Here is a 13,292-nt window from a genome sequence, read left to right on the forward strand (position 1 = left end):
TGGCAAATGACTTTATCTGCTGAGACATTCACAGACCCCTCCCCTCTTAACATTCTTTGTCATACCTTAATATTACAGTTGCAAATATGCCCATCTTTCTTTTTATGGTTAACCCTTATATGCTTTGAAGATTCCTTTTCCATTTTGAGGTCAGAAAAAATGTCATTTTTAAAAATCTCCCTCTAAACGTTTAAGCCTTTTTGCTTTTCACAGCTAAACCCTTAATCCCCTGGAATCATCTTTGGGTACGGTTTCCTCTTGGCTGGGAAAGGTTTTTCAGCTTCCATGGGAGTGCTGATATCTTTTAATAGCCCAGTGAAGGAGGAAACAAGGGAGAAACCTCCTCTGCAACAAGATTTAGGAGGAGAGCTGGCTCTCCCTTAGACACCCTGCAGAGGAAATGTGTAGAAATGAGACAGGTGTCCTCTGCTTCAGCCAAGGCAGGCTTGCTTTAGCAACTAGAATGCCTGAGCATCACGTGTTAAAAAAGAAAAGAAAACAAGAAAAAATGGAAGGTGGGAAATGAGCCCTCCACCACTGTTTGAACTGTAGCTCAAGTCATTTAAATAGCTTCCCTGGCTGGCGAGGAAGGCAGGCTTTGTTGCGTTTGGGAGTCTGAAGCTAGGGTCTCAGGTAGCTCAGGCTGGCCTTGTATTTAGCTGTGTAGATGAAGATTTTCTAGAGCCCCTGATCTTCAAGTGCTGGGGTTACAGGTCTGCAGTGCAAGTCTGGTTTAGCAAGTTTGAAAAAGGATCCACATGTCCCTACCACAATAAGGCTCAACGGTGGCAGCAGCCATGTGAAAGGTCCCTTTGTATGGTATTCAGAGGACTGACTGTTTGGGCAGTGCCTAGGATTGGAACTGTCACTGGTGGAGGTCAGGAGACCTGACTTGAGTCTTGATTTCTCACAATCTCAGTATCTCACTATCAAGGTGTTAGTGAAAGTTTCTTGGCTCAGGGTTATGTTCTGTGTCCTAAAAGAACCCTTCTAGATGACTTAGGCAAACATCTCATTCTTGAATGGCAGCCCAGGAGCAGGCAGGGCAGGCCAGCATGGCAGCTCCTTTTGGTTTAGGTCTTGCACTGACTGTGTGGCTTTTGTCAAGGAACTTCCACTCATAGAACTTCTGCGCCTCTCCTCCTTAGCTGAGAGCTCCTGCTTTGGACAACATTAGGGTTCTGGAGGGAGAGAGGCAGACTGAACACTTGGGGAGGCAGCCCGTGACATCTGTCATGGTTTGCTTCCAGCCGTGATGTGGGCCTCCTCTGGCAGAGCTGTCTGGATGACAAACGAAAGACGGAAAGATGGGAAATTCACACACTGTAGAATACGTTTCATAACCAAAATGGAGTTCTGAGTCATTTCCTCAGGGAGTGAACCCTGTGCTGATAGAGAGCGCTAGTGAAGCAGGCCAGGGAAACGGTCTTCATCTAGCCTCGCTCCTTCTGGTCTCGGTTGCTGACAATCCAAGGGCTAGCCCAGTGTTTTAGTGGCCAGGCATGCTTACATGTCAACCTTCCCCTCTTGTTGAGCCTTATTGTGGTGGAAATGTGTGGATTCCCTTTCATAATTCCCTTCTTCCGCTTCTCCTCCTCAAAGAGCTCCAAACGCCTCCTTATGTCAGTTTTGTGTAAGTTAACTCTAGCCTTACTTCTTGGGCTAGCCTGGATTAGTTTATGTGATTTCCTTAGACTTCACAAAAGAGGGACTTACAGATCCAGCCTTGGGTGACACTGGAATATTTTGTTAGGACCAAGGCTGACATTGGGTGACTGAAATATGAGACATGGCCTGAGAAGCTGCAGAGAACCTGTGTCAGGAGAGCCGTAGAAAGTCAAACAGGAAAGCAAATCTCTGCTTCCCCTAAACTAGCCTGACTTCTGTCTTATTTTACTTGCTTGTTTTTTTCAGCTGAATGCAGCAAAATATTTCCTCCTATTGATTTTTATGAGAGTGAATTTAGGTTGTACTGTTCATTGCCAATATATGATTCCTAAATGATAATTCCTATATTTTATTATTTAAAATAATTTCTGTATTTTGACAATATAGTATTCTTTCTCTCTCTTACCACCTCCGTGTGTGTGTGTGTGTGTGTGTGTGTGTGTGTGTGTGTGTGTGTACACCCATACATAAATAAGTTTATTTTGAAGTTGGTAATGCCTGGCTATACCTGAGTTCATGTGCCCCTAACACTGCATTGTCTGTGTAGCATGTCCAAAGCAACTGAGACCATGAAACGCTGTTCTCTGATGGGACCATGCCTATGACACTCACCCCTGAGTACTTGAAGGCAACGGACAGAGGGGCTGAGCGTCAATGCTTCTCAGAGGTTTGATGCTTCCGGTTTGCAGAGACAACTCCAGGGACATAACAGTAACCTAAACTTTCTTGCTATTGCTGACTGTTCTGGTAACAGGGGTGGCTGACTATGTGTGATTTCAATTACAGAGCCCCAGCCCGCTGCTGAGAGGAGTTGCCTGGACAGAGCATCTCTGAGGCCCGAGGTGCTGGGACAGCACACAGTGAGTTCTTTCCTAAGCTCTTGAGAGGACCAGATTTTAGACTGTAAACTCTGATTTAAAGCACCAAGGTGTTCCTGCTGCTTAGGTTTCTGGGTCTTTATGTTTGTATTTGGTAAACAGAGGACACTGGCTTATGTCCATCCTCAAAGCTGCTTTGTCCTAGGGTGCCCATTGCCATAGTTAACGTGAGGGGTTTGTACCGCACGAAAGGCAAAGCTGGATGTTTGTTGGGATTTTCAGAGGAGAAAGGAAAAAAATCTGTTCTGCGGCATCCGATTAGATGGGAACCTCATTTAAGTGTTGCATTTAGGAAAGCAAAGCAAGTCAAAAACAAAATAGTAGACCTGGCAGTGAAGTGGGAGACTGAGTATTGCTTCCTAGAGAAGACCAAGGGCATCCACGCCTCTGGACCTCCCGACTCTGCTTACTTGTAATGGGAAATTGACTCTACAGTACTGAGTGTGCTGGCATTTGTTTCTGATTCTGAATCATTCTGAGAATTTACTTCAGTACAGCAAGGGTCACACTGAAATAGTGAGCTTCCTGCTGAGACAGGGGCATTGTCACTTTCCTAACTTGTTGATAAGAGTCTCAAAAGCCATCTCATTGGTTATATAGCAAACTAGCTTTTCAGGGAGGGGACTCTATTGGTATGTGGGTTTCTTGGAAAACATTCAGAATAAGCGAATGGGCCCAGATAATCCAAGATTTAGATGCAAGCTAATATGTCATAGGTGTTGGTGTATGTGTTTATATGCTGGAGTCAAAGCATCACTGTTAATCTCATATATTCTTGGCCAAACAGTTTTTGTGTGAGGATAAAATGGCAAAAATTAAAATAAATAAGGGCAAGATGATTTTATATATATATATATATATATATATATATATATATATATATATATATAATATCATATATTTGGTCTTACAAGGAAGAATGACAATTTGAAATTTTTACGTGAAACAAACTTCTCTCCCCTCTTATGTGTCTCTGATTTCAGCATTAGCTTAGTCACACAGCTTATCTGCTTTAGAAAAGGCAGTGAATGCAGAAAGTGAAAGTAAAATTCTTTGTTCCAAATTTGGTAGGCCAGTCCCTTCAAGGAAACCTGTAGGACAGTGTCAAGTTGCCAGAAGTTGCCTTAGCGTTCGGATCTAATGGCTTTCTCCCTGCTGTCATTGGAGCGATTGTGTTTCTCCTGGAGGCTGAAACAAAACTGTACATTTAAGGCCATTAAGCACAGGCAGCTGGAGGCAGTCTCTCTTCTTGTCACAAGTGAACTGCTTATGGATGTCATAGCACTAGACACGGCAGTCTTTTTGACGCCAATCTAATCCATCATAGAAAATGTGTGTGGCCTAAAGATAGCAGACAATGTGTGAGACCCAACACAGGAACCCCACTCTTTAAACATGGGGGCATAGAGAAGAGTCACACTATTTGCTTCTAAAGTTTTGTCCTTGTTATTTGTGACAGAGTCTCGCTAGGCAGTCCTGAGTAGCTTGACCTCAGAGTCCTGCCTCAGCTTCCTGAGGACTAGGGTTACGCCTGGCTAGGCTCTGGCTTATTCTTTCACCTGTCTGAGCATCCTCATCCGCCTTGTGCCTTCAGTCTCAGATAACTCTTTAGTGTGGATCTCTTCTAGAGGGTCCTAAACTGTGTAGCTTCCTCTTTGGTGAGTGTGGGGAGGTCCCAGAAGTTCCCATGTGCAGCATCTGCCATGCCCAAGGAAGACTTGGTAGGTGAGAGATTGACAGACAAGCTCTCAGGGAGGGAAAGAGCCACTTTTGGATGGACAACTTTTGGCTAGAGAGAGCAGGGAGCAGGCAATCTAAGGAGGAAAGTGCCTCTTCCATGTAGACGTAGACCTCTTAGCTGGGCTTTTCCCAAAAGAATGGTAAGTTAGTGAATCCTCTTGAATTTTATGGAGTTTGGGGAATTTTGTGCAAGAAATCCAGACGTGAAGAAAAATTGCCTTGTGGCAGATCCTGACAGCAGAAAGTAGGAAGGCTGTGTGTAAAGAAATTACTGTATATGATACCAAGAGAGTCTAAATTGGAGATCTCTATAGGGTCCCTCACGTCATAGATTGGGGAGCAGGGAAGGAAAGACTGTAGGAGTCAGAGGGAATGGAGGACACCAGGAGCACTTCTCAGCCCACCGACTTGGCTCAGCAGGGATCACAAGGGCTCAGTGGAGCAGCAAGCACTGGGCCTACATGAGTGAGCACCAGGTCCTCTGCATATACATTACAGCAGTCAGCTTCGTGGTTTTGTGGGACTCCTAGCAGTGGGAACAGCTGTATCTCTCACCTTTTGGGGACTCTTTTCCTCCTATTGGGTTGCCTTGTCCAGCCTCAACAGGAGGATTTTCGCCTTGTCTTGTATCTTGTTTTGTTGTGTTTGGCTGTTGTCTCTTTCAAGTCCGCTCTTTTCTGAAGCAGAAATGGAGAGGGAGTGGATCTGAGGGGAAAGGGATGTGGAAGTGGAGCTCAGAGGAGTGGAGGGAGGGAAGTTCTGTTCAGGATGTATTATATGAGAAGAATCTATTTCCAATAAAAAGAAAATGGCTTTAGAGTGCAGTCTATCGCTTCTTGGCCTTTTTTTTTTTTTTTTTTTTTTGCCTTAGATCGAGTGTAGAATGAAGTCTGGGTGGACTCCAGCTTGGGCTTAGTGCTAACATTCCAATGATGACTGTCTGACTTTACCCCCTCTCTGCAAGGACTACTTCTTCTGGAATCCCAAGAAATTGCTACTTTTCCCCAAGTCTCCCCATATGATCAGCTTCTCCACTACAGAGTGTTATAAAGACATCTTTTCTGCAGTGGGTTTCTTTCTTTTCCTCTATTTTCATTAGTGACCACTTCCCTCAGGAAGGAAAATCTTAGGGATACATTGTATTCTGCACAGTAAGTCACCAATAATTTTAGGGTGTGCCATCAAATAATAGCTTTTAGCCTGAGGACTCACCACATATTATTTTCCATGTTCCATTAACGCTCCTATGTCACAAAACACTGATTTTCCAACAGGCTACCCAGAGCATACAGGGTGCCAGATATTCAGAAGACAATTCAAGTTTGAGCCTAGCTATTTACACATACTATGTAGAGACTAATGCTGACCGGCCACATAATTGAGTCTAGGTCAGCCATTTTCTACCCATCATGCATTAGTCCCAGAATAACTAATATAGTCAATAAAAATAAAACTGCCTTTTCATCAGGACATACAAGAAGCACGGAACAAGGGCAGCTAATTTCTTAGCAAGCTTGAAACAAGACCCCCTGGTGTTATACAGATGGGAGGATGTGCTTGAAGCACATAAAGGCTCATTTCAATAATGAATGTGTGTTGACTCAGCACCCACTAACTTGAGACCTCGAGAAGAATAAATGATACAATGCCACCCATTTGATAGCAGTGCATGTTCCTAGAAGAATGTTTTATTTATCTTTCAACAAAAACTGGTTGAGCCATCACTATGTGTCCAGGCACTGTGCCAGACACTGGGGACCAGGAAAGTATTATTTCTGCCTACTACTCAGTAAGATGGGGCTATCCTTTGGCCCTTGGATCTCTCCCAAAAGGCCCATGAAAGGGAGACAGCTCCCATCCCATTAAACTATTGACAGGTGGTAGATTGAACTAGAGAAAGTCAACTCACTGCGGGCATGCTAGCCCTCCATCTCTCCTTGATTTCCAGATGCCATGAAGCAAGCAGCTTCTTCCAATATCTACTCCTGCCATGTTGTACTGACTCCCCTTGGGCCTAAATGAGCTCAGCAGACACCTCTGAAATGATGAGTCAATACCAACCCTTTTTCTTTAGTCTGTTGTTGATCTCAGGTATTTATCACAGTGGTATAAAGCAATTGTGGATATCTTGGCAGGAAGGAGGTAACCAAATAATCACATAGAAGTATTTCACAAATGTGTTGAATGTTGCAGTGGTGGTGGGAGGTAAGGGCACAGAACTGTGAGCCTATAAACATATCACACCTAGCTTCCCTGTTGGTAAGAAGAAATGTGTCATGAGAGTTCTGAAGGTGTTGACTAAAACTTGAGATAGAAGGATAGAAGGAACACAAAGCTTTATAGAACCTTGGCCGTGGTGCTCCTGTAACACAAGACACCATGATGTAAATTATTGATCAGTGTAAAGAGAATGAGTGAGTATAGAAACATGAATAGTCTGTAATAAGGAACATTCAGTTATTTCCTCTCCTGGAAGTGGAAATAAAAGGAGCTCATAGTGTCCAACAATTCTGTCCTTTGTAAGAATTCATTTCTTTATTCATTCACTTATCCAGCCAAAAACCATGAGGCAAAAATAAAAAACATGTTAGCATAGATATTAAATTCTGCTGGAATGGGCAGACAATAAACCAATACAGAAATATATAAGTTCTGTGACAAGTTTTTGTTTATGAATATGTGGTCTAAGTGGTATGTAGATAAAGTTTAACTATGTACAGTGTGGCACTGAAGTGACTCCTCTGTTGAGTAAGCCGAGGGGTCATGTCCCAGCTGTCAGGAGCTCACGCTCCAGATGGATGTTCATAGAAGTTAAGTCAGTAGGACACTGCAGAGAACTTCCAGAAGGACAAGTATAATAGGGAAGGTGAGATCTGAACTAACTTACTCTTGATCCTGAGGACAGAATGCCGCCACTATTTTCCATATGCTCTGACACTTCTCTCTGGAGGGGTCGGGCAGGACAAGGGAACAGTGTGAGTCTCTACAGGGCAACAATCCACCTAAGAGCCTGAGAAAGAGCAGAGAGATAGAGCATTTCAGACTCTTCTGCTTTGGGGTTTTTTATGAACAGAATAGAACTTATTAGACATGTAATGTAGTTCCTAGACTTTCCACATTCTCCCCTTCCAGACAAGGCTTGGGTCTCAAAGTTGGCAGACACATTCAAGGAGAACTATTCCATCCCCATATGCTCTGAGGCTGTTACGTGAAGGTGCCTTCAAATTCTCTGTGGCTCATCGCCGGGAGAGCAATGCATCTCTGGAGCCCTGTCTGAGCAAACCCCAATTCTGGCGACACACAGGAACTTAAATAAGAAACATTTAATAAGTCTCATTTTATAAGTTTGCAGTGGGCCAATATTCTACGGAGATCTTAAGTGTGAGTGCTTTGGTCCTTCTTGAAGGAGAACAAAATACTCACAGGAGCAAATGGTATAGATCAGAGACTGAAGGAAAGGCCATCCAGAGACTGTCCCACCTAGGGATTCATCCCATACACAGTTACCAAACCCAGACACTATGTGGCTGCCAAGAAGTGCATGCTGAAAGGGGCCTGATGTGGCTGTCTTCTGAGAGGCCCTGCCAGAGCCTTACAAATACAGAAATGGATGATCAGAGCCAACTATTGGACTGAGTGCAGGGTCCTCAATAGAGGAGTTAGAAAAAGGACCAAAGGAGACGAAGGGTTTTGCAACCGCACAAGAAGAATAACAATATCAACCAACCAGACCCCCAGAACTCCCAGGGACTAAGCCATCAAAAAAAGAGTACACATGGCTCTAGCTGCATATGTAGCAGAGGATGACCTTGTCATGCATCAATGGGAGAAGAGGTCCTTGGTTCTATGAAGGCACGATAGATGCCCCAGTGTAGGGGAACTAAGGGCAGGAAGGTGGGAGTCGGTGGGTAGGTGGGTGGAGGAACACCCTTATAGAAGCAGGGAGAGGGAGGATGGGATAGGGGTTTCAGGGTGAGGTGGGGGACCAGGAAAGGGGATACCATTTGAAATGTAAATAAAGAAAATATCCGATAAAAAAAAAAGCTCCTCATGACAGTTGACCCTGTTGACATGGCCTCTCACTGACCTTGGTCTCTCGCCAAGTAGACCAGACTGATGGGCAAACCAGTAAAACTTTAGCACCAACATAATTAGCATACCATAATTACAGAAGGAGAAAAAAATTATTAGATATTTTCTTCATTTACATTTCAAATGCTATCCCAAAAGTCCCCTATATCCTCCCCCTGGCCTACTCTGGAACCCAACCACTCCTGCTTCCTGGCCCTGGCATTACCCTGTAATGGGGCATATAATCTTTGCAAGACCAAGGGCCTCTCCTCCCAATGATGGCCAACTAGGCCATCTTCTGCTACATGTGCAGCTAGAGACACAAGATCTGGGGGTACTGATTATTTCATATTGTTGTTCCACCTATACGGTTGCAGACCCCTTCAGCTCCTTGGATACTTTCTCTAGCTCCTCCATTGGGGGCCCTGTATTCCATCCAATAGCTGACTGTGAGCATCCACTTCTGTATTTGCCAGGCACTGGCATAGCCTCCTCACAAGAGACAACTATATCGATGTGTCTCTGTTTACTTTCTGTTTCCAGGATCTGTCCATTGATGAGAGTGGGGTGTTGAAGTCGCCCAATATTATTGTGGGAGGTGCAATGTGTGCTTTGAGCTTTACTAAAGTTTCCTTAATGAATGTGGATGCCCTTGCATTTGGATAGATATTCAGAATTGAGAGTTTAACTTGGAAGATTTTTACCTTTGATGAGTATGAAGTGCCCCTCGTCCTCTTTTTTGATAACTTTGGGTTGGGAGTTGATTTTATTCAGTATTAGAATGGCTACTCCAGCTTGTTTCTTCAGACCATTTGCTTGGAAAATTGTTTTCCAGCCTTTTACTGAGGTAGTGTCTATCTTTGTCCCTGAGGTGGGTTTCCTGTATGCAGCAAAATGTTGGGTCCTATTTATGCAGCCAGTCTGTTGGTCTATGTGCTTTTATTGGGGAACTGAGTTCATTGATATTAAGAGATATTAAGAAAAAGTAATTGTTGCTTCCTGTTATTTTAGTTGTTAGAGTTGGGATTCTGTTCTTGCGGCTAGCTTATTTTAGGTTTGTTGAAGGATTACTCTCTTGCTTTTTCTGGGGCATAATTTCCTTCCTTGTGTTGGAGTTTTCCTTTTATTATCTTTTGAAGGGCTGGATTCATGGAAAGATATTTGTGAATTTGGTTTTGTCATGGAATACTTTGTTTTCTCCATCTATGGTAATTGAGAGTTTTGCTGGGTATAGTAGTCTGGGCTGGCATCTGTGTTCTATTAGGGTCTGTATAACATCTGTTCAGGATCTTCTGGCTTTCATAGTCTCTGGTGAGAAGTCTGGTGTAATTCTAATAGGTCTGCCTTTATATGTTACTTGACCTTTTTCCCTTACTGCTTTTAATATTCTATCTTTATTTAATGCATTTGTTGTTCTGATTGATGTGTCAGAAGGAATTTCTTTTCTGGTCCAGTCTATTTGGAGTTCTGTAGGCTTCTTGTATGTTCATGGGCTTCTCTTTCTTTAGGGTAGGGATGTTTTCTTCTATAATTTTTTTGAAGATATTTACTGGCCCTTTAAGTTGAAAATCTTCATTATCATCTATGCCTATTATCCTTAGGTTTAGTTTTCTCATTGTGTCCTGGATTTCCTGGATGTTTTGAGTTAGGATCTTTTTGCATTTTGCATTTTCTTTGATTGTTGTGTCCATGTTTTCTATGGAATCTTCTGCACCTGAGATTCTCTCTTCCATCTTTTGTATTCTGTTGCTGATGCTCGCATCTATGGTTCCTGATTTCTTTCCTAGGGTTTCTATCTCCAGAGTTGTCTCCCTTTGGGTTTTCTTCATTGTGTCTACTTCCATTTTTAGATCTTGGATGGTTTTGTTCAATTCCATCACCTGTTTGGTTGTGTTTTCCTGTAATTCTTTAAGGGATTTTTGTGTTTCCTCTTTAAGGACTTCTACCTGTTTAGCAGTGTTCTCCTGTATTTCTTTAAGTGAGTTATTAATGTCCTTCTTAAAATCCTCTACCAGCATCATGCGATATGATTTTAAATCCAAATCTTGCTTTTTGGGTGTGTTGGGTTATCCAGGACTCACTGTGGTGTGTGTGCTGTGTTCTGATGATGCTGAGTGGTCGTGGTTTCTGTTAGTAATAATCTTACGTTTGCCTTTTGCCATCTGGTAATCTCTGGTGTTCGATGTTCTAGCTGTTTCTGGCTGGAGCTTGTTCCTCCTGTGATTCTGTTAGCCTCTGTCAGCACTCCTGGGAGTCCATCTCTTTCCTGAGTCCCAGTGGTCAGAGTACTCTCTGCAGGCAAGCTCTCCTGTTGCAGGGAAGGTGCACAGAGGTCTGGGTCTCAGCTCTGCCTCCTGACTGAAGATGAAGGCCTGAAGGGACCCTGACCAAGAAGCCCTGTTGCTTCTGAGGTCCACGTGCTCTCCTGCACAGACTGGTCTCTGAGAGACCTGGGATACAAGATGGCACTCTCACCCAAGTCCTGGGGTCAGAGCCCTCTCTGGAGGCCAACTCTCCTCAGTGATCCTAAGATTCTGGGTGTGCTAGGGCACCTGTGGAGTGGAGAGTCCTCTGGGGACCATGAGACCATCCACCCAGTTCGTACTAAAGATGGCCCAGGGCTGACGCTGATTGGAACAAACCCCAGCCGCTGATCAGGTGGGTTTCCTGTGTCTCTGTTCCTGCTGGCCCAAGCCTCTCTGGGTTGTTTTGGAACAGATATTGTGTTCCACTGACACAGTGATCCCAAGATCCTGGATGTGCAAGGGAGCCCGCAGTGTGGAGAGTCCTCCAGGGACCGTCTACCGAGTTCGCGCCCAAGGTGGTGCACCAAAAGGAGAAAATTTGATTGACACTATCCTACTTATTGAATTTTTAAAATAGTCTACAGTATAAAATCTAATACAAAGCATACCCCTCCTCCTCTTGTGCTGATATGAGCCTAATAATCATATACCACCTGATCAATGATTTAAATTTCTCCAGCTTTATAGTGGCAAAGTTTCACTTAGTTGGGCTGGGGGTGGAACTGGGTGTCACAATACTTACCTAGCATGAGTAAGGATCTGGGTTCACTCCCCAGCACTGGAAAATTAATCCATATAATTCAAGTTCACTTCATTCAAATGAAAGGAGCTTGAGAGAAATCTGAAATGGCATGTTAAATAGTCATGCTATTTGAGATGAACTTCCTAGTGCAAACCTTAAATTTGCCTTTAAACTCCAGATACATTGAAGTTCTTGAATATAAGTTTATTTCTAAACTGGACTCATACGGGGTTAGATTACCATCTCCCACTGCCATTTCTACTGGAAAAAGGTACTTCAGATAAAACTAACAGAATGAAATATTTACAATATGATTTAAGCAGGAATTCCGAAGTTTTCCATTTCTGACTTGATCAGATGAGCAGCTCTCTATGGAACAAAATGGTAGGCGAGAACCTGGCTTAAAGTGCTCCCAGAACAAAATGGTAGGCGAGAACCTGGCTTAAAGTGCTCCCAGAACAAAATGGTAGGCGAGAACCTGGCTTAAAGTGCTCCCAGAGTCGGAGCCTTTCTCCCTTTTACCCGTGGCATGTGCTTGTTTCTGTGGGGGGGGGGGGCATTTGAAGACCTTCAAGAATTAGAGAACTCTCTGAAAGACATTTACCACTGAGCTTTTGAGCATGCCCCAGCCATGGCACATGGGTAAGTGCTTGGGGGCAGAAGCCATTGCCTGCCAGGGTGTATAGTTTGCAGACAAGGCAAAACATCTCATCTGCATCCTGATGTAGAGTCTCCCATCTTATTACTAACAGTTATTATTGATAAGGACTGAAAGTGCAAGGCCGATATGTTCCCCATGCAGCAGCTCTGTCAGTCAGCATGATTCATTAGTGTCCGCTGAAGTATCTTTATTCCTTCCCATTGGATATTCTTTCTTGGCATTATGTGGGAGTTAAGCAAAGCACATTGTCTATAGTTGGTAGGTTAGTTGTCACTCATCAAGGACAGAGATCAGCCTCGAAGCTGGGATTAGCCCTATCTAGGACCAAAGGGCTGTGTGTGTGGAAAAACAAAACAAAACAAAACAAAACAAAAATCTACTGCATGGCACCTGGAGTGAGGAAATAAAGGGGTGAGAGAGATGACTCATGTCCCACCAGAGCTCCAGGTCTCTTGACGGGCAGATGCAAGAGACTGCCGCGGGACCCTATGGAACTAATGAAGGACAGGGGTCAGGCCTTGTTAGGCCATTAGACTCCACTCCAGGAGGTGGAGGAAGGTGTAGTCTTGGCTCCTCAGGCACTACAGACCACTGAGTACCGGGGAAGAGCCAGCTCAGGGGTCCCTGGGTTGCACAGAGACCAGGAAAAACAGCTTCTCAGTCTTGGACATCCCAGATGCCACTGGGTGTCTTGGAAGAGCTGAAAAGGAAGTGGAAGCCCCAGAGGCAACTTGGTCAGCCTCAGGCCGAAGGGAGAACGGACAGGGGGAGAAGTCACTGGGTGATTCCTTCACGGTCCTTGGTCCTTGGTCCAATCTGGCTACTGGAAATGCTGGGAGGCTTTCCTGCAGGAGATTAGATGCTGCTCTTTAGGGGAAGGCCTATTCCATTGTTCTAGCACAGCGGGTCTAGATGAGCAGAGATGGTCCATGGATTTAGAGTTTTATTGTAGAAAACAGACGGGCGGGGGAGAGAAGAGAAGAGAAGAGAAGAGAAGAGAAGAGAAGAGAAGAGAAGAGAAGAGAAGAGAAGAGAAGAGAAGAGAAGAGAAGAGAAGAGAAGAGAAGAGAAGAGAAGAGAAGTAGAGGCAGGCCATGGCCATGTGGAGAGAGAGGAGAAGGGAGGGGAGAGAAGGAAAGTGAGAGATGAGAGTAAGAGAGGTAAGAACTTAAGAGAGGAGGGGCCAAGCAGCCCCTTTTATAGTGGGCTGGGCTACCTTGTTGTTG

At 44.2% G+C, this 13,292-nt stretch overlaps 1 protein-coding gene across 8 annotated transcripts in view; it reads left to right on the forward strand.

The window, feature by feature from the left end:
* The window catches only part of Ncald (neurocalcin delta), a 432,610-nt gene that overhangs the window by 231,284 nt on the left and 188,034 nt on the right, over positions 1 to 13,292 (forward strand). For all 8 annotated transcript variants that reach the window (XM_021183094.3, XM_085831922.1, XM_029469811.2 and 5 more), the window contains one exon: positions 2,455 to 2,528. The gene's annotated coding sequence lies outside the window, so the exon portion shown is untranslated. The remainder of the gene's footprint in view (positions 1 to 2,454; positions 2,529 to 13,292) is intronic.

This window comes from Mus caroli, unplaced genomic scaffold (assembly GCF_978045245.1).
Source record: "Mus caroli unplaced genomic scaffold, Mus_caroli_1 scaffold_16, whole genome shotgun sequence".
In the NCBI taxonomy this organism is placed as follows: domain Eukaryota; kingdom Metazoa; phylum Chordata; class Mammalia; order Rodentia; family Muridae; genus Mus; species Mus caroli.